Source organism: Scyliorhinus canicula, chromosome 7 (assembly GCF_902713615.1).
Source record: "Scyliorhinus canicula chromosome 7, sScyCan1.1, whole genome shotgun sequence".
NCBI lineage: Eukaryota > Metazoa > Chordata > Chondrichthyes > Carcharhiniformes > Scyliorhinidae > Scyliorhinus > Scyliorhinus canicula.
In genome coordinates this window covers 207954512-207980685 of record NC_052152.1, presented here as the reverse complement: position 1 = coordinate 207980685, position 26174 = coordinate 207954512, and the positions used below count along the sequence as shown (strand labels likewise).

The 26174-nt window shown below is 45.3% G+C and overlaps 1 protein-coding gene across 4 annotated transcripts in view; it reads right to left on the bottom strand.

Annotated features, from left to right (window-relative positions):
- The window catches only part of LOC119969760 (copine-1-like), a 110624-nt gene that overhangs the window by 56891 nt on the left and 27559 nt on the right, over positions 1-26174 (bottom strand). The gene's annotated exons all lie outside the window — the stretch shown is intronic.

Genomic DNA, 26174 nt, shown 5'->3' with positions numbered 1-26174 from the left:
TCGCCCACCCCAGCGGCCGCCTGGGCCCCCGCCCACCCCAGCGGTCGCCTGGCGCCCACCCCAGCGGCCGCCTGGGCCCCCTCCCACCCCAGCGGCCGGCTGGGCCCCCTCCCACCCCAGCGGCTGCCTGGGCCCCCTCCCACCCCAGCGGCCGCCTGGGCCCCCTCCCACCCCAGCGGCTGCCTGGGCCCCCTCCCACCCCAGCGGCTGTCTGGGCCCTTGCCCAGCGGCTGCCTGCGCCCCCTCCCACCCCAGCGGCTGCCTGCGCCCCCTCCCACCCCAGCGGCTGTCTGTGCATGCACCCGCCCCCCCTGGCAAGCTCAGCGGCTATTTAGGACAGAGGTGAGGAGAAATTTCTTCACTTGGAGGGTTGGCATCTTGCAATTCTCTACCTCAGAGGGTCGTGGATACTCAGTTGCTGTGTGTTTCTAAGGTTGAATACACGCGCAATAAGAGAGCCAAAGAATATGGGGATGGGGAGGGTAGTGGAGTCAAGTAAATGATAGTTAAGTGTTCTCACTGAGCAGGTTTGAGGGGGTTGTATGACCTCCTGAAGCTCCTATTTATTTTGTTCCTACAAAACTCCCAGATTGGGTCCTTGGTATTCAATGCTTCGCTCATCTAAGCCAGGTTACAGATTTCCAGCATCTGTGGTATTTAGTTTTTGCTGTATATGGCTGGCCTCAGTGTCCTAGGAACAGGAAAGAGCATGGGCAACACTGTCAGGAGGGACCAAGAGAAAGAGAGAATCAAACTGTCGATAAATAAGCAACATTGGAAAGTCAGAACCAAAATGGAGGCGGCAGATGGGATCCAAGTTATTTGGTGTGGGTCTCTTGCGAAAAATTTGCACGAGGGCAAAATAATTTAACCATTTCACTTCCTTCAGGCTTGCATTAAATCTTCGAGTTAGCGCAAGGCGGATTGCAAAGAGCAAGCTGGGAGAAAATGCCTAACCGACTGTAAGTAATGTTTTTATCCATGTAGTCTGTATCTTTTCCCATGTTGCGTAACACAGTGTACCAGAGTCCCGATAACTTATCAACCACAAAACCACAGAGGGCATTTATATGGGAACATTCTCTGTCCTTGCCGGAATGAGTGAAATGAAATGAAAATCGCTTATTGTCACGAGTAGGCTTCAATTAAGTTATTGTGAAAAGCCCCTAGTCGCCACATTCCGGCGCCTGTCCGGGGAGGCTGGTACGGGAATGGTAGACTGAAGTCAGATTAACGGCTTCTGTAATCCAAACAGGTGAAGACACAATACTGATTGGGCTGGACTGATCAGGCCAAGTGATATTAGACCTTCTGTGTTTTGAAACTTGCCAATCCTACCTGTGTTTCTCACTCTCTCAGGTCTTCTCTGGTCATGCTACCTGGCTTTTTCCCAGGACCTCTCTGTTGTTCACCTCCTACACTCTTCAATCCAATGCACCCCACACTGACCAGCTCTTTTAAAAAAAATAAATTTAGAGCACCCAATTCATTTTTTCCCAATTAAGGGGCAATTTAGCGTGGCCAATCCACCCACCCTGCACATCTTTGGGTTGTGGAGGCAAATCCCACACAAACATGGGGAGAATGTGCAAACTCCACACGGACAGTGACCCAGAGCCAGGATCAAACCTGGGACCTCGGCACAGTGAGGCAGCAGGGTTAACCCACTGCGCCACCCTGCTGCCCAGACCAGCTCTTTTTATAGGAGGATATTTACATTGTGGACTGTAAAATCATACTTTGTCTAAGTGGCCACAAAACCTGTTATTTTGGCTGGAACTTAACAGGTGACGATGGGGATTTAAACTCTGGACAGTATTCAATTCTGCACCAATATTTAGTTAAATATGGGCATGAAGGGTACTTCACAACCACCTGTGGAGCTTAAACCTCTCATTATTTAATGATGAACCAGGGCAGCACGGTGGCGCAGTGGGTTAGCCCTGCTGCCTCACTGCGCCGAGGTCCCAGGTTCGATCCCGGCTCTGGGTCACTGTCCGTGTGGAGTTTGCACATTCTCCCCGTGTCTGCGTGGGTTTCACCCCCACAACCCAAAGATGTGCAGGTTAGGTGGATTGGCCACGCTAAATTGCCCCTTAATTGGAAAATATTAATTGGGCACTCTAAAATTTAAAAAAAATAAAATAAAATAAATAAATTTAATGATGAAACAGGATTTGAGATTTGTAAACTGTTGAAATTAGAGTGCCATTTTGAATAATGGAAAATATTTAAGTGCAAGTTGAGGTAGAGGTACGAGCGAATGCTCATTGTCAACAGCTATTGAATCCCGGTGGTCTGGACCCCAGATATATGTTAGCCCTGCAGTCATGTGACTGAAACTAACTTTCGGGGACTGCAGCTTAAATCCACCCTCAACAAAGCAAATCCAGCAGATAAACTGGAAAGAAGAAGTTTTGGCTGCACCAGAATACTTTCAGCTATGATGGTTCAGATGTCTGTCTGAGAACCAGCTTTCATTTATAGACAGATAATGTACTTAGTTCCCTCGTCCAAATCATTAATATATGTGAACAGCTGGGGTCCTTGCACTGATCCCTGTGGTATCCCACTAGTCACTGCCTACCATTCGGGAAAAAACATTTATTCCAACTCTTGCTTCCTGATTGCTAACCAGCATTTTATCCATCTCAAGATACCACACACAATCCCATGCGCTTTAACTTTACAAAGGGCAGCACGGTAACATAGTGGTTAGCACAATTGCTTCACAGCTCCAGGGTCCCAGGTTCGATTCCCGGCTTGGGTCACTGTCTGTGCGGAGTCTGCACGCTCTCCCAGTGTGTGCGTGGGTTTCCTCCGGGTGCTCCGGTTTCCTCCCACAGTCCAAAGATGTGCAGGTTAGGTGGATTGGTTATGCTAAATTGCCCTTAGTGTCGGATGGGGTTACTGGGTTATGGGGATAGGGTGGAGTTGTGGGTTTGGATAGGGTGCTCTTTCCAAGAGCCGGTGCAGACTCGATGGGCCGAATGGCCTCCTTCTGCACTGTAAATTCTGTGAAAGTGATCTGTTATGTGAGACTTTGTTGAAGGCCTTCTGAAAGTCTAAATAAACCACATTGACTGGTTCTCCTGGTCAACTCTACTAGTTACATCCTCAAAGAATTCCAGTAGATTTGTCAAGCATGATTTCCTTTTTGTAATTCCATTTGTCTTATTATACCACTGCTTTCCAAATGCTGTGCTATGGAACCCTTGATTATGGGCTCTAACAACTTCCCCGCTACCGACGTTAGGACCCAGGTCTCAGAATCAACTACCTTGATAAAGAATTCTATCATCTTATAAGAACATAAGAACTAGGAGCAGGAGTAGGCCATCTGGCCCCTCGAGCCTGCTCCGCCATTCAATGAGATCATGGCTGATCTTTTGTGGACTTAGCTCCACTTTCCGGCCCAAACACCATAACCCTTAATCCCTTCTTCAAAAAACTATCCATCTTTACCGTAAAAACATTTAATGAAGGAGCCTCAACTGCTTCACTGGGCAAGGAATTCCATAGATTGGGTGAAGAAATTCATCTCCAAAGATACTCTCATAACTAGATTGCCAACTCGTCGTTTCTCACTGCGCAACAGCCTGCCCAAGATGGCCTGTTCCCTTGTTGGTTCCTTGACCTATTGGCCCAGAACCTTCAATCAGCTGCACTGAAGCAATACTTTCCTCAGCTTTCAGCTCCTTCTGCCCAGTATTTTTACTTCAAATAATTTGGGAAACAAGGAAATAAATTTTCAAATCTCCATCGAATTGACATTTCTGCTGTGTGTTTTATATTAAACATATACTCCAAGGGTAAAACACATGAAACAAGCTCACAGTGAATTGATAACATACAGAAGAAAGAATACGGAATGTTTGCCTTCATTTTGTTTTTCTGAATGGAAGGTTGTGACGAGTGTGTTCCACAGGGATCGGTGCTTGGGCCTCTGTTGTTTGTGGTGTACATTTTTTTTTTTTTTTTTTTTTAATAAATTTAGATTAGCCAATTATTTTTTCCAATTACGGGGCAATTTAGCGTGGCCAATCCACCTACTCTGCACATTTTTGGGTTGTGGGGGCGAAACCCACGCAGACACGGGGAGAATGTGCAAACTCCACACGGACAGTGACCCAGAGCCGGGATCGAACCTGGGACCTCAGCGCCGTGAGGCGGTTGTGCTAACCACTAGGCCACCGTGCTGCCCTTTTGTGGTGTACATAAACGATTTGGAGGAAAATATAGCCGGTCTGATTAGAAAGTTTGTGGATGACACCAATGTTGGTGGAGTGGCAGATCGTGTTGAGGATTGTCAGAAGATACAGCTGGACATAGATAGGTTGGAGACTTGGGCAGAGAAATGGCAAATGGAGTTTAATCCAGACAAATGTGAGGTAATGCATTTTGGTAGGTCTAACATAGAGGGGAAATATACCGTAAATGGTAAAACTCTTAGGAATATAGAAAGGCAGAGATCTGGGCGTGCAGGTCCACAGATCTTTGAAGGTGGCAACACAAGTGGACAAAATGAAATGAAAATCGCTTATTGTCACAAGTAGTAGGCTTCAAATGAAGTTACTATGAAAAGCCCCTAGTCACCACATTCCGGCGCCTGTTCGGGAGGGCTGGTACGGGAAATGAACCGTGCTGCTGGCCTGCCTTGGTCTGCTTTAAAAGCCAGCAATTTAGCCCTGTGCTAAACCAGCCCCTAGATAGTCAACAAACATACGGAATGCTTTCCTTCATTGGACAGGGCATCGAGTATAAAAACTAGCAAGTCATACTATAGTTATATAAAACCTTGGTTCGTTTTAAAGTGCGCGGTGTTCTAACCAGCGATTTATTACCATATTGAATATGTGGGAGTGGGGCTATTCTGTAGGTACTTGCACATGTTCCTTCCCATTGGAAAGCCTAGCAGGGCTGGGTACTTTGAGTGTTCTTCAGGGATTGGTTGCAACATTTACCGCTCTCCAATGTGGACCAACTCAGGTCTAAGTGAAGTCTTCTAAGCTATTCATTCACAAGGTCTCAATTAGGTCTATCTATATCGTTAAAAATCTGTATTCTGTGATTCTCTAATGGTCTTAAATATCTCTTTCCCCACATGCTAAGCATTACATGACCAAAGGTTTCAGGAAATAGGATGGAGTACTCTCAAAAACTATGTTTGTACGATTGGCTGAAATTTGAGACGCGAAACGTGGTAACGAATGCTGCAGGGACATTTGGATAACAGAAAAACCATGTGGATTTTTCATTCTCTCTTAGCCGATTGAAGCCCTATCAGTACTCATGATTCATGTCCAAGTCACGATGAATAAGGTGCATAATCAGACACCATTAAAATGAGTTTCAGATTACTGAGTGGCGATGAGCTGAGGGGTCCTAGTTACGTGAAGTCACCGAGGCCCAGGAAGATTAAATGTTTCCAGGAATGCTCCAACCTCCCAAAAAAAAATCTATATTTTCCTTAAATCAAATCAGTTTTTGTTTTGTAGACATTTAAGCAAGGCCTGAAAATTCATGTAACAAATCATGGAAGAATTAAAATTGAGTTTTAAGAGTTTAAGATTATGCTTTGGGTCCTGTTCCCCACAATCAAAGAAGCCGAGATGCGAGATGGATTTCAATCCTGTCAACACCCAAGTGTTGAGGGAATTTAAATTCACGTGTTGTGCGAGCTGGGTAGTCTGTCAGTTTGTCTATTTCAGGTTTATAACTACTTCAAAACAGAAAAACCAAGACCAATCTGGTTGTACTTCAGCTTTTTGAATTTGGTTGACAGATTGATTGGAGGAGCAAGATTGCTGTGTAAAATGAAGAATGTAGTGTGGACAGACCGAGTGTGGTTAATTTCTAAGTGATGCGATACGGGGGAGTGAGCAATCGTACAAAGGACGCTACAATAAATTAACTGAATTTTGGAATGCTATCATTTAATCCTTTATTTTAAGTTGTATTTTTAAGGGTGGCACAGTGGTTAGCACCACTGCCTCACGGCGCTGAGGTCCCAGGTTCGATCCCAGCCCCGGGTCAGTCTGTGTGGAGTTTGCACATTCTCCCCGAGTTGGCGTGGATTTCACCCCCACAACCCAAAGATGTGCAGAGTAAGTGGATTGGCCACGCTAAACTGCCTCTTAATCGTAAAAATGAATTGTTACTCTAAAAATTTATTTTAAAATTTTTTAATTGTATTTGTGTAGACTTGAACTTGCCTTCTGATCGAATCCCAATTTCAGACACTTCGAAGCTAGTTAACCTCAGAATGGTTAACCAAAGGATAATCTCCGATTATGAATCATAATGGAAGGTGTGGTAATGCAGTGGGAACTGGATTCTCGCCGATTGTGCCCTTATTGAGGTTCATATAAACCTCTGAGCAGACTAACTGCATTCTCACTCAACACAACCAAGATTAGCATAAAGGCCAGTGAATAAGCAGCAAGAAAAGATGTCATACATGTCAGAATTTTAGGGACCTGTTAAACACACATCTGCAGCTAACTGAGAGTGGTAGAAAGCTGAAAACCACAATGAATGGTCCGATATGAAATAAAATTAAAGAATGGGCTAATCAGGAAATCCGTCATGTTGCATTCATATTGGGAAAATTTAGACCGTTGTATCCAGTCCCAGCCACAATCTCCATTTCCTAGCCACCAACTCCAGCTCTCTCCCCGGATTATGGTTGGAGGCTGAACCGGACTATTTACATCCTTGCCTTTCCATCTGATCCTGAGTTGACCTGCCATCCTATGGCCTTTCCATCACCAAGCTCCTCAACCTCTGAACATCGCACACTCCACCCATTGCCTCAGCTGCTGTTTAAAGTCCCTCATCCTGGATTTTGTTACCTCCAGACTCAACTGTTCCAAAATCCTGGATTTTCTCCCACTTAACACCATAAGACATTAGAGGCCACTCAGCCCATCCCCGCCATTCAATCATGGCTGATATTTTTCTCATCCCCATTTTCCTGCCTTCTCCCCATAACCCCCGATCCCCTTATTAATCAAGAACTGATATATCTCTGTCTAAAAGTCACTCAGTAATTTGGCCTCCACAGCCTTCTGCGGTAAAGGGTTTCACAGATTCACCACCCTCTGGCTGAAGAAATTCCTCCTCATCTCAGTTTTAAAGGATAGTCCCTTTAGTCTGAGATTTTTCCCTCTGGTTCTAGTTTTTCCTACAAGTGGAAACATCCTCTCCATGTCCACTCTATCCAGCCCTCGCAGGATCTTTCACGTTTCAATAAAATCCCCCCTCATCCTTCTAAACTCCAACGAGTACAGACCCAGAGTCCTCAACCGTTCCTCATATGACAAGCTCTTCATTCCAGGGATCATTCTTGTTAACCTCCTCTGGACCCTTTCCAAGGCCAGTACATCCTTCCTTAGATACAGAGCCCAAAATTGCTCACAATCCTCCAAATGGGGCCTGGCCAGAGCTTATATAGCCTCAGAAGTACATCACTGGTCTTGAATTCTAGCCCTCTCGACATGAATGTTAACATTGGGGCAGCACGGTGGCGCAGTGGTTAGCATTGCTGCCTCACGGCACTGAGGTCCCAGATTCGATCCTGGCTCTGGGTCACTGTCCGTGTGGCGTTTGCACATTCTCCCCGTGTTTGCATGGGTTTCGCCCCCACAACCCAAAGATGTGCAGGGTAGGTGGATTGGCCACACTAAATTGCTCCTTAAATGGAAAATATCAATTGGTTACTCTAAATTTATATTTTTTTTAAATGAATGTTAACATTCCATTTTCCTTCCTAACTACCGACTGAACCTGCACGTTAACCTTAAGAGAATCGTGAGCAAGGACTCCCAAGTCCCTCTGTGCTTCTGATCTCCTAAGCATTTCCCCATTTTTAGAAAATAGTCTATGCCTTAATTTCTCCTTCCAAAGTGCATAACCTCACTCTTTTCCACATTGTATTCCAAGGGGCTGTTTAGCACAGGGTGAAATCGCTGGCTTTGAAAGCAGACCAAGGCAGGCCAGCAGCACGGTTTAATTCCCGTACCAGCCTCCCCGAACAGGTGCCGGAATATGTCTTTTCACAGTAACTTCATTTGAAGCCTACTTGTGACAATAAGCCATTTTCATCGGCCACTTCTTTACCCACTAGCCTGTCCAAGTCCTTTTGTAACCTGCCTGCTTCCTCAATACTACCAGTCCCTCTATTGATCTTTGTATCATCTGCAAACTTAGCAACAGTGCCTTCAGTTCTTTCTTCCAGATCATTGTATATTGTGAAAAGTTATGGTCCCAACACAGACCCCTGAGGCACACCACTAGTCACCGGCTGCCATCCTGAAAAAGACCCCTTTATCCCCACTTGCAGCCTTTGTCAACTTAAGCTCATTGAAACCTCTGCTGCCTGTATCCTCGTTCACACCAAGTCCCACTGTGCTCACTGAGTTGGCTGCCAGTCTATCAATACTTCAACTTTAAAACTCAACCTTGTTTTCAAATCCCTCCTATCTCTGCAACCTCCTCCTGCCCTACAAACCATGGAGAACTCTGCATTCCTCCAATTTTGGCCCCCGTCTCATTTCTGATTTTCAGTTGCCTTGGCCCCAAGCTTTGGAATTTCCTCCCAAAAGTAGTGAACTCTGGATTCTGTTTCCCCCACCCCAAAGCAAAATTTTCATTTCTGATAATCCCGCAATCACTATTGCCTCTCAACAATACCACACTCTACCAAGCCGTTAGTCCCCAACACCTTGATCCAAAATTTTAATTTGATGTGGGTTTGCATTGGTAGTTTTATTCTTGGGAGTCAGCTAGGTTATTTTTGTTATGGTCACCTTGTGCGTACAGTCACAGCAGCACAAGAAGATGTAATCCTCGTAGAGGAAGATTAAAAAATGGTTACACTATTTTTAAAATCAATTAAACCCAAGAATGAAAACAAATGCACTTTGGCTTTTCAAATTAGGAGCATAAACTGGAGAAATATTTAGATAAAATGGCCTCAGGCAAAAACATCCACAAGTAGGGACGTAAAAGCTGACAGCTCACCTTTAAATATGTTTAAAATTCCTTCACCTTGAAGGAAACGTGCTTTTAATTCAAATCAAGTTAGGCTCATCAAAGGTGGTTTTCACCTCCAACGTCCCCTGAAGTGACTGGATACTTGAGTTACAAGTAAATCTCTCCCCGAACCAAATCTAATGAATATTTTTAAATTAAACCATTCATCAGTTACCAACACACAATTTCTCAAGAAGGTGGCAAGTTACCGCATGGTTCATAAATACTAAAAGTGCATAATTTTCAAATAGTGTTCTCCAGTCATTAACTTTGATTTGAATAATTGCTTTCCATCTTTCTGCTCCAGCCTTGTTCCTTCAAGATTTGTGCTTTATATACCATGGAAAACATGAATTGGGTATTCTAAATTTATTAAAAAGAGAAAAAGAAAAAGAAAAAAGGTAAACATGCAGGAACAGCAGGCATTAAAGAAGGAAAATGGTATGCTGGCTTTCATTGCGAGAGGATTAGAGTACAGGAGCAGGGATGGCTTGCTGCAATTATACAAGACCTTGGTGAGGCCACACCTGGTATATCTGAGGAAGGATATTCTTGCTCTAGAGGGAGTGCAGCGAATGTTTACCAAACTGATTCCTGGGGTGGCGGGACTGGCATGAGGAGAGTCGGTTAGGATTGTACTCGCTGGAGTTCAGAAGAATGAGGGGGGGTGGGAGGGAATCTCAGAAACCTAGAAATTTCTAACAGGACTGGACAGGGTAGATGCAGGAAGGATGTTCCCGATAGTGGGGGTGTCCAGAACCAGGGGTCACAGACTGAGGATATGGGGTAGACCATTTAAGACAGAGATGAGGAGAAATTTCTTCACCCAGAGAGTGGGCGGCCTGTGGAATTTGTTACCACAAGTTGTTGTTGAGGCCAAAACACTTTTCAAGAAACAGTTAGATTTAACACTTCGGGGAAGGGGATCAAGGATATGGGGGGAAAGCAGGTTAGGCTTTGAATTAGATGATCAACCATGAACATAATGAATGCTGGAGATGGCTTGAAGGGCTGAATGGCCTCCTCCTACTCCTATTTTCTATGTTTCTACGATAACTAATAGTTAACTGGCCAGACCAAGCTTGGACAATAGACAATGTTCTGTTGACAGTTGCCAATTCAGGCAATCAGTTTGTGAAATAATCCAGCAGTTCAGTTGGACAATGCAGTTGTTCAGAATTCAATGAGAGTTTCACTGGGTGAAAAATATTTCATTAACAACTTACATTTACTTTGCACCTGTAATGCAGCTAAAAAAAAAAGACAAGGAGCTTCACAGGAAAATCAAAAATTTGACACGGAGCCACATTGAGGGGATATTACGCCAGGTGAAAGAGGAAGCATTTTAGGAGCTTCTTTTAAAAAAAAGAGGAACGAGACAGAGGGAGGCGGAGATTTAGGGAAGCAATTCCTGACCTTAGAGCCTAGGCATCTGACAGCATGGCCACCAATGGTGGTGATTTAAATTGGTGATGTGTGCTCACGGTCAGAATTAGAAGCGTGTACTAATCGACATGATTAATGTTTCACTCTCCAGGCAGGGGAAACCGCCTCACAGCAGGAGCCCAGCAAGAATCTTGTGTATTTCAATGAGATTACCTCTTATTCCTCTACTCCATCGAGAGTTGGCCCACTCTAATCAGTCAGTCAGTTACATATCTCTGAATCAATTCAGTGAAACTGCATGGCACTCCTCCAAGTCAGGTATATCCTTCCTTAGGTAAACTCAAATTCCAGGTGTGGTCTCATGTTCTGTACAATAACAGCAAGACTTCCTTATTCTTGCCCTTTGCAATAAAGCCAACATTCTATTTGCCTTCCTAAGTTATTATTGTACCCAAGTGCTAAACTTCTGTGCTTAAGGATATCCAAATCCTTTGGAATGCCCGGACTAATTCTCACAATTTAAATAAATATATTTTGTATTCTTCCTACCAAAGTGAATAACTTTACATTGTAATTCAAAGATGTGCAGGTAGGTGGATTAGTCATGCTAAATTGCCCCTTAGTGTCCAGAGATATGCAAGTGAGGTGGAGTTACGAGGATAGAGCAGGTATGGGGCTCTTTCAAGGGGAACGATGCATATCCGATGGGCTGAATGGCCTCCTTCTGCACTGTAGGGATTATATGAATTCATCTGCCATCTTCTTACTATTCATTTAACCTATCTATATGTCTTGGCAGAATATTTGCTTCCTCCCATCTAGCTTTGTAAAATGAGATTGAAGTGTTATTAGCCAACTTGGGATGTATCACATTCGGTACTTCAAAGTCATCGATATTGATGAAATAGCTGAAGCCCGTTCCGTAGGGGAGGGACTCACTTTAGGTACCTGGGGGTGCAGGTTGCCCGGGAGTGGGGATGGGGGGGCTCCGCAGGTACAACATTTCTGGTTTGGTGGGGAGGGTGAAAGCTGATCTGGCAAGGTGGGATGGTCTCCCTCTGTCACTGGCGGGTCGGGTACAGGCGGTCAAAATGAACGTGTTGCTGCGATTTTGGTTTATTTTTCAATGCCTGCCGATTTTCCTGCCAAAGGCTTTTTTCAGAGACATTGAGGGAAAGATTACTTCGTACATATGCGGAGGGAAGGTGGCCAGAGTTAGAAAGGTGCTGCTACAGAGGGAAAGGCAGGCAGGGGGTTTGGGACTTCCGAACCTGATGTATTATTACCGGGCGGTGAATGTGGAGATGGTGCGGTGCTGGGTCAGAGGGATTGATTCCCAGTGGGTCAGAATGGACGAGAGTTTGTGCACGGGGTGGGGATTGAAAGCACTAGCAACAGCGCCGCTCCCGATAGCTCCGGGGAAATACTCAGAGTCCGGCAATAATAGCTTCATTGAGAATTTGGAGGCAGTTTCGCCAACACTTCAGGTTGGGGGCACTGTCAAGGGAAATGCCGATTCGCGGGAACCACAGATATGAGCCAGGGAGGCGAGATGGAAATTTTCAGAAATGGGAGAAGTGGATTAAGACACAAAGATTTGTTTCTTAGGGGTCGGTTTGCAGGATTGAAGGAGCTGGAAGCGAAGTATGGGCTGGAGCAGGGAGAAATGTTTAGATACATGCAGGTTCGGGAAAGGAGATAGAGCTTCCTGGTGGAGCCGGCCTCCACATTTTTGGAGGTGGTGCTGAAGATAGGGGATTGGAGAAGGGGGTAGTGTCAGTGGTTTACGGAGCTATTTTGGAAGAGAAGGCACCACTGGAAGGGATAAAAGCAAAATGGGAGGAAGAATTGGGAGAGGATATGGAGGGGGGGTTCTGGTGTGAATGCCTCCACCTTATGCGCGAGGTTGGGGTTGATACAGCTGAAGGTGGAATACAGAGCGCACCTCATGAGGGCGAGGATGAGCCGATTCTTTGAAGGAGTAGAAGATGTGTGTGAATGTTGCGGGGCAGGGGGAGGGGGGGCGCTAATCACGTTCATATGTTTTGGTCCTGTCCAATGCTAGAGGATTACTGGAAGGAGGTTTTTAGGGTAATTTCTAAAGTGGTGCACGAGAAGCTGAACCCAGGCACCCGGGAGGCCATATTTGGAGTGTCGGACCAGCCAGGGTTGGAAACAGGTGCGGAGGCAGATATCGTAGCCTTCGCCTCGTTGATCGCCCGAAGGCGGATCCTGATAGGTTGGAGAGCAACCTCTCCACCCTGTGCCCTGGCGTGGCGGGGGGACCTGTTGGAATTCTTGACTCTTGAGAAGGTTAAGTTTGAACAGAGGGGAAGGATGGAGGGGTTCTACAATTCATGGGCATTATTCATTATGCACTTTCAAGAACTGGATATCAAACACATGTGGGTGGGAGGGTTGGGTGGAGAGGGCTGTGTGTGTTAATGGTGACAATGAGTGATCCCTAATTCCTTTGTCATTTGTTTGTGTGAACATGCGGGCTAATGTTTGGGGTATGGTGGGAGGATGGGATTGTTGTTATTGATATGGGGTTTGGCATATTTGTTACTGATTATTGTTTATTGTTGGTGAGTGTAAATTTGGGAGAAAATGTGAGAAAGAGGAGAATAAAAAATATTTAAACAGAAAAAGAAATAGCTGAAGCCCACCCCTCTAGTAGCAACTTGTCATCCTGAAAATAAACCAGTTTATACTCGAGGAAGCGGAGGGCGCAAGCTCGGGGCTGGCAAAAAAAAAAAGTGATGGCTAGTCGTCAAGGGGGCGGGGTGGTTGGAAGCCCCCCCCAGGCTGATCATATGGAACGCGAGAGGATTGAATGGGCTGGTCAAGAGGGATTGCGTGTTCGCGCACTTGAGGGAACCGAAGGCGGACATGGCAATGCTACAAGAGTCACACCTAAAGGTCACAGACCAGATGAGATTGAGAAAGGGGTGGATTAGCCAAGTGTTCCACTCAGGACTGGACTCAAAGACCAGGGGGGGGTAGCGATCTTGATCAGCAAAAAATTGGCATTCGAGGCAGGGAGAATAGTGTCAGACAAGGGGGGTAGGTACATAATGGTGAGTGGGAAGCTGGAGGGGGTGCGAGTGGTACTTGTGAACATACATGATCCGAATTGGAATGACGTGGAATTTGAGAGGCGGGTGTTAGGCAAGATCCCAGATTTAGAGTCACATAACCTGATCATGGGAGGGGACTTCAACACAGTCATTGATCCGGAATTGGACCGGTCAACATCCAGGACAGGAGGAGGGTGGCTGCATCAAAGGAATTGAAGGGTTTTATGGAACAGATTGGGGGGGGGGGGGGGGGGTATAGTCTCATGGAGGTTTGCACGGCCGAGGACGAAGGAGTTTTCCTTTTTCTCACATGTTCACAATGTATACTCTCGCATCAACTTTTTTTTGTTCTGAGCAGGGCGCTAATACCGAATACTGAGTACTCGGCAATCGCAGTGTCGGATCGTGCCCCACACTGGGTGGGTCTACGGGTTAGTATGGAGAGAGGGCAACGCCCGCTGTGGAGACTGGATGTGGGGTTGCTAGTGGACGAGGCGATCTGTGGGTGGGTTAACAAGTCCATCCTGAACTACCTGGAAACAAATGATCCGGGGGAAGGTCACTGAAGCGACGGTTTGGGAAGTTTTGAAGGCAGTTGTCAGAGGGGAATTAATCTCGATACGGGCCCACAGAGAAAAGGTGGAACGGGCTGAGGGGAATAGATTAGTGGAGGAGATACTCCAGGTGGACAGGAGATACTCGGAGGCCCCGGACGTGGGGCTACTGAGGGAGCGGCTGAGGTTACAGGTGGAATTTGGGCTGTTGACCACAGGGAAAGCAGTGGAACAGTTGAGGAATTGCCGGGGATGATCTAAAAGTACGGGGAAAAGGCAAGCAGAATGTTGGCGCACCAGCTCAGGAAAAGAGAGGCGGCCAGGGAGATAGGTAAAGTCGAGTAGAGACAGTCATACTATCCTGGACCCAGCGGGGGTGAACAAGGTGTTTAAGGACTTTTATAGGAAATTATATGAGTCAGAATCCCCGGCTGGGGTGGAGGGGATGAGGCAGTTTTTGGATCAGTTGAGGTTCCCGAGGGTAGATGAGGACCTGGTAAAGGGCTGGGAGCCCCAATTGAGATTGAAGAAATAATCAAGGGGCTGGAGGGCATGCAGTCGGGCAAGGCCCCAGGGCCTGAAGGCGACCCAGTGGAATTCTATAAGAGGTTTTCAGAGATATTGACCCCACTGCTGGTGAGGACATTTCACGAAGCGAGAGAGAAGGGAGCCCTTCCCCCCAACAATGTCGCAGGCCTCGATTTCATTGATCTTGAAACGGGATATGGATCTGGAGCAATGCAGGTCATACAGGCCGGTTCTCTACTGAATGTGGATGCCAAACTGCTGGCTAAGATACTGGCCACAGGATAGAGGGCTGTGTCCCGGGGGTAATAGGGGAAGACCAGACAGGATTTGTTAAGGGCAGGCAACTCAAGGCCAATGTTCGAAGGGTTCCAAATGTTATGATGATGCCCTCAGAAGGAGAGGAGGCGGAGGTAGTGGCAGCGATGGATGCGGAGAAGGCTTTTGATCGGGTGGAGTGGAATTACCTGTGGGAGGCGCTGGGAAGGTTTGGGTTTGGTGAGGGCTTTATTGACTGGGTGCGGTTGCTCTATCAGGCACCAGTAGCGTGTGTGCCCCCTCTGCCCTAGCCATGGCAATAAGAGCCTCTAGGAACTGGAAAGGGCTGGTTCGGGGGGGGGGGGGGGGGGGGGGGGGGGGGGGTGGAGCACCGGGTCTCGCTCTCCGCAGATGACCTGTTCTTGTACATTTCGGACCCGATGGAGGGGATGAGGGAGGTAACGCAAATCTTGGGGGAATTTGACAATTTTTCAGGGTATAAATTGAGCATGGGGAAAAGCGAGATGTTTGCGATCCAGGCAACAGAAGAGACTGGGAAAGATGCCGCTTAGAATGGTAGGGAATAGCTTTCAATATCCGAGAATCCAGGTGGACGGGAATGGGAGGCACTGCACAAGTTAAACCTATCCCGGTTGGTAGAACAAATGGAAGGGGATTTTAAGAGACGGCACATGCTCCCGCCATCACTGGCGGGGAGGGAACAGACCGTGAAAATGACGGTCCGCCCCAGATTTCTGTTTGTCTTTCAGTGCCTCCCTATCTTCATCCCCAAGGCCTTTTTCAAGCGGGTGGATAAGGTTATTTTGGGCTTTGTGTGGGCGGTAAAAACCCTGCGAGTGAAGAAAGTGTTGCTGGAGCGCAGTTGGGGGGGGGGGGGGGGGGGGGTTGGCGCTGCCGAACTTCTGCAATTACTACTGGGTGGCTAATATAGCCATGATCAGGAAGTGGGTAGTGGGGGAGGGGTCGGCATGGGAGCGGATGGAGGCGGCGTCGTGTAAAGACACCAGTTTGGGAGCATTGGTAATGGCACCTCTGCCGTTCTCGCCGGCCCAATACTCCAAAAGTTCGGTGGTAGTGGCGGCTCTGAGGATCTGGGAGCAATGGAGGAGATATAAGAGAGTGAAGGAGCATCAATTTGGGCCCCAATTTATAACAACCGCAGGTTTGTACCGTGTAGGCTAGATGGCGGGTTCCGGAGTTGCCAGAGGGCAGGAATTAGAAGGATGGGGGATCTATTTATAGATGGGAGCTTTCCCAGCTTGGAAGCTTTGGAGGATAAATTTGAATTGCCAGCAGGGAATAGGTTTAGGTATTTGCAGGTGCGTGACTTCCTGAGAAAACAGGTGACGGCTTTTCCGCTGCTGCCGCCACGAGGGATACAGGATAGAGTAGTTTCCAGTACCTGGGTGGGATAGGGGAAGGTATCAGATATTTTCCCAGGGGCTTCCAGAGGCGGAGGAAACTCCGGTGGAGGAACTTAAGGGCTAGTGGGAGGACGAGCTAGGAGGAGAGATAGGAGGGTCTGTGGGTGGATGCCCTAAGCAGGGTTAATACCTCCTCATCGTGCACCAGGCTTAGACTGATACAATTTAAGGTAGTACCGGGCACACATGACAGCTGCTAGGATGAACAGGATAGGTGTGCGAGGTGCGCGGGAAGCCCAGCAAATCATGTCCACATGTTTTGGGCATGCTTAGAGGGTTTTGCTAAGGCAATGTCCAAGGTGCTAAAAACACAGGTAGTGCCGAGTCCGGAGGTAGCGATCTTTGGAGTGTCGGAAGATCTGGGAGTTCAGGGGGCGAAAGAGGCCAACGTCCTGGCCTTTGCCTCCCTGGTAGCCTGGAGACGGATATTGTTAATGTGGAGGGACCCAGAGTGTAGAGACCTGGGTTAGTGACATGGCTGGGTTTCTCAGGTCTTGAGAAAATAAAGTTTGCCTTAAGAGGGTCAATGTTAGGGTTCTCCAGGAGGTAGCAGCCGTTCATCGACTTTAGAACATAGAACTGTACAGCACAGAACAGGCCCTTCGGCCCTCGATGTTGTGCCGAGCAGCGATCACCCTACTTAACCCACGTAACCGGTATACCCGTAACCCAACAATCCCCCCATTAACCTTACACTACGGGAAATTTAGCATGGCCAATCCACCTAACCCGCACATCTTTGGACTGTGGGAGGAAACCGGAGCACCCGGAGGAAACCCACGCGCACACGGGGAGGACGTGCAGACTCCACACAGACAGTGACCCAGCACGGGAATCGAACCTGGGACCCTGGAGCTGTGAAGCATTGATGCTAACCACCATGCTACCGTGAGGCATGTCTTTCTCGGGGAAAATTTAAAATGTCAGCGGATGCAATATTCCCGGGGTGGGGGGGGGGTTTGTTGTATGGTTGAGGTGTGTGAAGATTGCGCTGGGGGGGGGGGGGGATGTTTATTTTACCATGTTGATGTCATTGCTTTTGTTCCGGTTGTGAAAAATTTCAAATACCTTAATAAAATATTTTTTTAAAAAGAAAATAGACCAGTTTATTCCCAGTTTTTGCCCTTAACCATTCCTCTCTCCATGCTAATGTATTAGTCCCAAATACATGACCCTGATTTTGCGTAAAAATCTTTCGGGCTGCACCTTATTTAACATCCAGATATACCACTGGTGACCCTTTAACCACCCTGCTGCCTACATCCTCAAAAACTGTTATAGGTTTGTCAAACATGATTTCCATTTCACTAAAACATTGTTGATTCTGGTAACCATGTATGAGTTTCTAAGCAGTCTGTTAACACTGCCATAATAATTAATTCCAGCAATTATTTTGCTGACTGATGTCAGGTTGCTGGCCTCCAGCTTTGTTTTTGCTCTCCCTTCCTTTCTTACCATAGAATCCAGAGAGTGCAGGAGGCCATTGAGTCTGCAACCCTCCGAACACCCTACTTAGGCTCACTCCCTTGACTCTACCCCTGCCTAACATCTTTGGACACTAAGGGGTCATTTAGCATGGCCAATCCACCTAACCAGCACATCTTTGGACTGTGGGAGGAAAGCGGAGCACCCGGAGGAAACCCACGCAGACACGGGGAGAACATGCAGACGCCACACACAACCGCCAGAATTGAACCAATGTCTCTGGTGCTGTGATGCAGCAATGCTAACCGTTGTGCCACCGTGCCGTCTTGAATACTGGTCTTAACATTTGCAATCTCCCAAATAGCAAATGTCACAGAATTGAGCAAATTCTGGAAGATAGTAAACAAGGCATCTATTAAATGCTGAGCCATCTCTTTTGGAATACCAGGATGTAGGCCATCAGGGTGAGGGGACTATTCGGCTGTCAGTCCCATTAACTTCTCCGGTACATTTTCTTTACTAACATTAATTACCCCAAGTTCCTCACTCTCATTTCATCCTCAATCCCGCAATATTTCTGCTATGATTGCATCTTCAACTATGAAGATGGACAAAATATTTAACATCGCTGGCATTTACTTATTCCATATTATAATTCTCCTGTACTCAGTCTTGAAGGGACCCATATTTATTTTTGCTACTCGATTCCTTTTTACATGCTTATAGAAGGTATTGTATATTTCTGGCTAGTTTATCCTCAATCTATCCACTAATCCATCATCTAGCATGGTGCCTATTTTGTTTTAAAATGCTCCTGTGAAGTTACCTTGGGAGATGCTTTATTATATTAAAGCTGCTATTATATTAAAGGTGCTATACAGTATAAATACAAATGGTTATAGCACTTCAATCTAGTTTCTCAACCTATTTTAGCCAACTCATCCCTCAAATCCACATATTTGACTTTAAACTCAATAATCTAGATTCTGACTTGTGTACATCACTTTCAAACTGCATAAAAGCTCAATGATATTATGATCAATCTTTCCTGAGAATCCTTGACCATCAGATTACCAATTTACCCTTTTTCTTATTGGAGGAAAGATGCAGTGGCATTGGAGGCAGTTCAGAGGAGGTTCACTAGGTTGATTCCAGAAAGGAGGGGCTTGTTGTATGAAGAGAGATTGAACAGTTTAGGCCGATATTCTAATGGGCTGGGATCAAATTGAGGTATAAATGATGGTAAAAGATATGGATAAAGCAGACATGGAGCGGATGCTTCCTCTTGTGGGGATTCTAGAACGAGAGGTCATAGTCTCAGGCTAAGAGTTCGCAAATTTAAAACAAAGGCGAGGAGAAACTACTTCTCCCAAAGGGTTGTGAATTTGTGGAATTCGTTATCCCAGAATGCTGGAACAGTGAGGAAATTTAAGGAGGAATTAGATAGATTCAATTGGTAGTGGGTTGAAGGGTTATGGAGAATGGGCAGGACGGCGGAGTTAAGGCCAGGATGAGATCAGCCATGAACGAATGGCGGAGCAGACTCGATAGGCCAAATAGCATAATTCTGCTCCTACATCCTATGAGCTTTTTCATTACACAAAACAAGATTGAAAGTGCCTCTTCTCTGCTTGATTCATCAATACAGTACTTGAAAGATGAAATCTCTTGTACTTCCAATGCCTGTAATCTAGGAACAGTGTATTGGTTTGTAATTTTAATTCAATATTCCTTCTTTTAATATCCGTAATTTCCCTGTTGCAGGTGTCTATTTTTTTCAATGGCAGGAATTGTTTCCAAGTTTTAAATTTGATTAATTAGTCGAAAGATGAATTGTTGATCTAAGTAATACGTTAGCCTTTTGGCTGTGAATGTGATCCTTGAATAAAATAGCATTAAAATCATAGAATGTACAATGCAGAAGGAGGCCATTCAGCACCTCGCGTCTGCACCGGCCCTTGGAAAGAGCACCCTACCCAAGCCCACACTTCCACCCTACACCCGTAACCCCACCTAACCTTTTTTGGACACTAAGGGCAATTTAGTATAGCCAATCCACCTAACCTGCACATCTTTGGACTGTAGGAGGAAACCGGAGCACCCGGAGGAAACCCATGCAGACACGGGGAAAACACGCAGTCTCCGCACAGTGACCCAAGCTGGAAATCGAACCTGGGTCCCTGGCGCTGTGAAGCAATAGTGCTAACCACTGTGCTACTGTGCCTCCGTCGAACTCTAGTGGATTCTCGCTCCTCAAACTTTCAGCAGAATCTCATCCTTTGATTTGTCATTTGTTCCTATGTGAACCACATCAAATGGAACCTCACCCTCCGATTCTGAAATGGATCCTCCCATTCCAAGTTCCTTCTCCAGGTAGATGTTTGTGCAGCCAACAGAGGTCATAGGTGCAAGCAAACGGCATCAATTTCCCTGACCATCCCATTTTCTGATCATCCAGGTCAGGTGGATTGGCCATGACAAATTGCCCCTTTAATTAGAAAAAAAATTGTATACTCTGCATTTATACAAAAAAACTTAGGCGAGGGAAGCAAAAGCATAGTAGCTAAATCTGCAGATGACACAAAGGTAGATAGGAAAGTATGTTGTGAAGACTCAAGGACTTTGCAGATAGATATAGATAAGTTGAGTGAGTGGGCAGAAATTTGACACATGGAGAATAAGGTGGGAAAATGTGAACTTGCTGACTTTGGCAGGCAGAATTAAAAAAGCAGAGTATTACTTTGAGAACAGCTACAGAATTCGGAGGTGAAAAGGAATATGCTCTAGTGCACGAGTCACAAAAAGTTAACATGCAGCACAGCACGTAATTAAGACTAAGGGAATTCTATATTTTACTATGAGAGGAATTGAACATATGCTTCAGTTATACAGGGAATTGGTGAGACCACATTTGTACTATGTTCAGTTACTCTCCTTATTTAAGGAAGGATGTAAATGCATTGGAGGCAGTTCAGAGGTTTGCTAGATTGATACCTGGAATGAGTGGGTTGTCTTGAGGGCAGGTTGGACAGACTGGGCTGAGCTTGTGTCGAGTTTAGAAAAGTGAGGGATGGTACTGACATAGTGACTGTGTGGAAAAGATGTTTTCTCTTGTGGGGTGAGTCCAGAACTAGGGGGCATTGTTTTAAAATTAGGGGTGACCCTTGTAGGGCAGAGATGAGGAGAATATTTTTTCTCTCAAGAGGGTTGGTTTAGGGGCTGGTTTAGCACACTGGGCTACATCATTGGCTTTTAAAGCAGGCCAGCAGCACGGTTCAATTCCCATACCAGCCCCCCCGAACAGGCGCCGGAATGTGGCGACTAGGGGCTTTTCACAGTAACTTCATTGAAGCCTACTCGTGACAATAAGCGATTTTCATTTCATTGAGACTTTGGGACTCTGCCTCAGAAGGCAGTAGAAGCGGGGTCACTGAATATTGTCAAGGCGGAGGTAGATTGATTCCCTTGCTTAACAAGAATCTAAGGTTATCGGGGGGGGTAGATTGAGACGTGGAACTCAGAACAGATCAGCTATAATCTTATCGAATGGCAGAGCAGACTCCAGGGGCCGAATAACCTACTTCTGCTCCTATTTCGTATTTATTATGTTATGTTCACCAACTGTTCTAACTAAATGTGACCGTCTCCTGGACCAAAGTGTCCAGGTAGTCTCACCATCCCGCCACCCACTTCCCTTGATGCACCGTGGACTAGGTTCCTCAGAATGCAATCACTGCAGGTGGTTATCCAGGATCATGATGCTTTGCACAAACTCAGCGTTACAATTGCAGCTCATCACCTCACTGCCACCCCAATAATAGCCCTTTTATTTAATTAGTTGATGTATTTATTCAATGTGGCATATATATTTTAGTCTTTCCACTATATTTTAAAATTCAGTTTATGTCATTGGTGGAACATTTCCCTGTATTAAATTTCACCGGCTATGTGTCTATCCATTTCACTAATCTGTCTAGACTCTGCAGTTTGCTACTATCCCGCTCAGTGTTTTACTGAGTTTTGTCATCTGGAAACTGAATCATGGAAGTTGGATTATGTGTACCAGTCCAGATTATTCATTGTCTCAATGCCAACCCCTGGGCAACACACTGTATACTTTCCTCTAGTCTGAAAACAACGAATCTCTGCTCTATGTTCTTTTGAGTAATTCTCAATCTGTACTGCCATCATCCCTTTGATCCTCATCAACTTCAATCAACATCTTTGCAATGAAATCAGTTGCCATTACCCACCCCAAATATTTACTTTTATCACATGGTTGGGAACCGTAATGAACTGGGCATCGTTTCAACTGCAAAACTGCCGCTTGAAAACTGGAATGCGTCGACATTAGTGCAGCCATCAGCACCAATTTTTGAGAAAGCCATCGGGCTGTGCCTTCCTTATTTCAATGCTGCCGGACATGCGGCAGCACCGCGCGGATTCACGCCTATTCTTTTAAAATCTGCCTGCATACCATTAACGTAACGATTTTGCCTTGCGTTTAAAGGAGCATGTTTGTTTGAAATATTACTGCTCTACTGGCTGTGTAATTTATTGGACAATGCACGGGGCAGGATTACAGTACAGGGTCGATCTCTGGGATGTATGGAGTTAGCTGATCTGCCTCATTGGCTTCTAACCGAATGTTAGCAAGGGCGAGGAGTCCCCCGCACTCCGGGCTGCACAGGGAGGAGTTCGGAAATTAGGAAAATGTTAGTTAGCCTCTCTCCTGTACTTCCATATAAAACGTTGCAGCATCCCAGAGCTGGTTTGGGTCTCCGTGTGGCAGGAAATGGTGCTTGGGAGAGTGGAACAAGCCTGGTATTGATGCACACAGAAACTGATACGGCTCAGCTATCCGCGATTACACTTACACTGGAGGAACACTGGTTGCGTTAAAGCTGCCTTATGTTTACATTAAAAGGCAACGCTGCTAATATTTCTAAGCATGCTAGCCAAACAAAGAAAATTGGGGATGAAGTAGCAAAAAAAAAACTAAGGGGGGGGGGGGGGGGGGGAAGAGGGAAACTGACCAGATATATTTTTACCCTTTTGTGAGATGTCCCTCCTGCTTTTTATCCTTCACTATTTGTGCCAATTTCATTGCCTTTCTCCATTACTCTTAAGAGGCTTTTGTGCAGTCAACAGTTCTCTATCGGCCATTACTTTCTCTCTGGGTGGGGTGCATGTCAATTGTTCTCAATCCGCCCCCACACTCTTTCTCTCCCACTTGATTTCCAGCCTTACTGTTCCTCTTCCAGTCTTCCGTTCTGATGAAGGAGCCTGCATTGTAGTTTCTGACAGACTCTGATTGATCGGTTTACTTCCAGGTATTGCTGCTCACATTCGCAATTTCCAGCATCTATCGTTTCTGCAATTATTTATTTTTCCAAGCAGATGGTAGAGAGTCTGCCTCCAGGATATCTATCAAATTCGCACGTTACCTTCCAGAATGCCAAGAGTGCAAAAACCCTCTGCAACGGGAATAAGGTTTCTACATCAAAAAGCACGTAGCGAGTTTTATCTCTTGTTGAGGAAACTCCAGTCACTTCCAGGAAACTGGGCTCAAAAGAAATTCACACACCGCTGACCCAGTACTGGTCGCCATTTTTTACAGCAGATCATTTGACAAGCGAAGGACCGAGAACCTTAAGCCAGTTAAAAGTCATTCTATTGGAAAAAGAATGTCACCATTGCCTTTGATTGGTGTGGTGTGGTGAAATTGTTAAATTTCTCAAGCTAGTGTGGAGTAATAAATGGTGTGCGTGGAGTGAATGCAGGTGTCTCAGCTAGGTTATATTATCAATACATTAATAAAAGTAAAGCCGCCAGTCCCAGGTGACCATAGGCTGCTTTCCCCTTTGAGGGGTAGAGTTGACTGGTGGTGATTCGACCCGAGGGTCAACACATCTCAGGAGAGGGTGAAGATTTCATGAATAAGCTGTCAGTACGGGAATTGAACCCCCACTGTTGGCCCTCACTCCGCATCACAACCCAACTGCCCAGTTAATAGTTATATTAAATGTACACATCATTAGTGTAACCTCAGACTGGAGAACAAATCAACACTAGCCTGCCGGAATAATGTCTTTCTCTGCTAGTTGAAATGAGCGAAAATCATGTGGAATGAATTTGCTCACTGGCTAATAGTCAATAGTTCCAATTACAAAATTCTGAGCAAGTTTATCCAGTAACTAGGTGAGCCTTAAGGGCTGAGCTCACTGTTAGACTGCACTCATTAGCTGATCTCAGTCAAGACAGCACTGATGTGAATGGTCAGAGCTCTCTTCTTCTTAACCTCTAATCCCTGATCAGAGTATGTGCCAGATTTACGCATCTTTTACAATCTATCGCTATTCACTGGCAACTCGAGTGAAGAGAGACAGCAAAGGAGAAAACTGACTAAAAACCATCTATACAATGAGAAACCCACTCAAGAATAACTATGGGAGATGATCTGTGTGCAGAATTCATTCTACTTGTACAGTTGGGGAGGGAATTAAAGCATTTTTAGGGTAGAAATATTGGAATCTGGAAGTTTATTTACCCACACCAAATGATAAAAAGGTAAAATTTATATTCTGAACATCTAATGTGGGTGAACAAAATAATCGATCATGTGCACAATGTTCGTGAAGAACTAGCAAGTTGTATAGTCTAAAGACTGTCACTTGTACTGATGCATAAGCTGCAGTCAAAAATAATTGCAGAAAATTACAACGGAGTCCAATTTACTAAATGCGGACTCGGACGTATGTCCTAAATTGGCATTTAGAATTGTGAATATTCTTTTTACTGAATTCATAGAAGTTTTGGAAATCTTTAACATGTCAAAAAAAGGGTCTTTAGAACCATCAAGTTTTCTTTCAAAACTCAGGTATTTGCATGGTGTTTCTGATCATTGGCAAAGTTAGGTCTATCGGTTGTCCTTCACCTCTGGAAATTAAACAGTACACCAAACAAAGGAATTGCGTGCATAATCGAGCTCGGAGTAAACAAAATAATTCACAGCCAGTCTCAAACCAGTTCCTTCTTAGAGGGCTTAAACTCTCAATATGAAGATAATGAAAATGATGAAATCTCAGATCTGAAGGGCTAGCTGCTCTAGGTAACATAATAAATAAATAGGCACAAGTTGGGAGTGAAATGTTGACAAAACTGGAAACGGGCAAGAACACAGCTATTTCTACATCATCATATTCTGATAAGTGGGAAAGCAGCTCAAATCCATATTAGTACCCCTCTGTGACCAGCTTCTAAGATGCAGATTGGAGATGGTGGAATGAGTAATTTTGGTCGCTTGTGTACGGTATTGGGCTTGCAACCCAGAGGTTGGGAATTCAGATATGAGCATGTGTTTCCAGACAAGAACATTCAACTGATTCACTATATCCTTCAAGATAGTGGGAATCTGCCATTCCAATCCAGTCTCGCCTACAAAGTTTCATACTAGTTGACTTTAAATGCCCTCTCAAGCAGCCTAATAAGCCACTCTGCTGTCATGATTTCGGTCAAAACTGTCACCATCTATCTCCGTGTAATAAGGCTGGGCAATAAATGCAAACCGTACCAGCGTCACCTACAACAGAGAACAAATCAGAAAAGATCTACACACCAAAATGTAAAGAATGCCAAATTTCCATCATTGGATTTATTCAACCACTTATCTGCCCAAACATGTGACAACCTACCTTTTCCAAGTTGGCATTACCGCAGTGACTTTACAAGTTTGACCGTTGCACTTAAACATCAATGGAGACAGCAGGAACTGAAGATTGTAGCCAGGTCTAAGTTAAAGGTCTTAAAATGGGCAATTCTGATGGCATCAACTAACATTGGCATCATTCAGACACAGTCGATACATTCATTCTTCAGCTTTCTTCATACAAATATCAGCCTGTGCATTTGACAAATTTGGTACATTCCTGCAGATCCAATGGCTTCAAATGAGTTACTGCATTAGATTCAAAATGTATATCAGTTGGTTCACTTGTGATACATCTACTGAACAAAAGTAATTGCAAAATTGGTTCGCCATGAACATCAGGTGCCCCGATTGAGTTTCCTTTTTAACCAAAACCACTTCACAAGGTCACCATCTCTCTTAAATTATTACCTTTGCCAAAGCACTGGATTGTAATTTAAACCATTTGTGTACCATGTTCAAAAATTCAAATACCACACAAGTCTTTATTTCATTATCTTCCAACCGTGGACATTTCAGAATATCAAGATTAAAATAAGGAACCAATTTGTACAACATTACACCGATTTGTGAAATAGAATTGCCTTTCTGTGCCAACATTAACACGAGTGGAGAAGCGAGTGAAAAACAGATGTTTGGGAAATGCATAAACACATTTGTTGTTGCATTTAAAACTGGTGCACTTCCTGCAGATGATCAACGTCAGTACACATTAGCTGCAAAGCATCGAACCTGCTACTATACAAGCAATCCATTT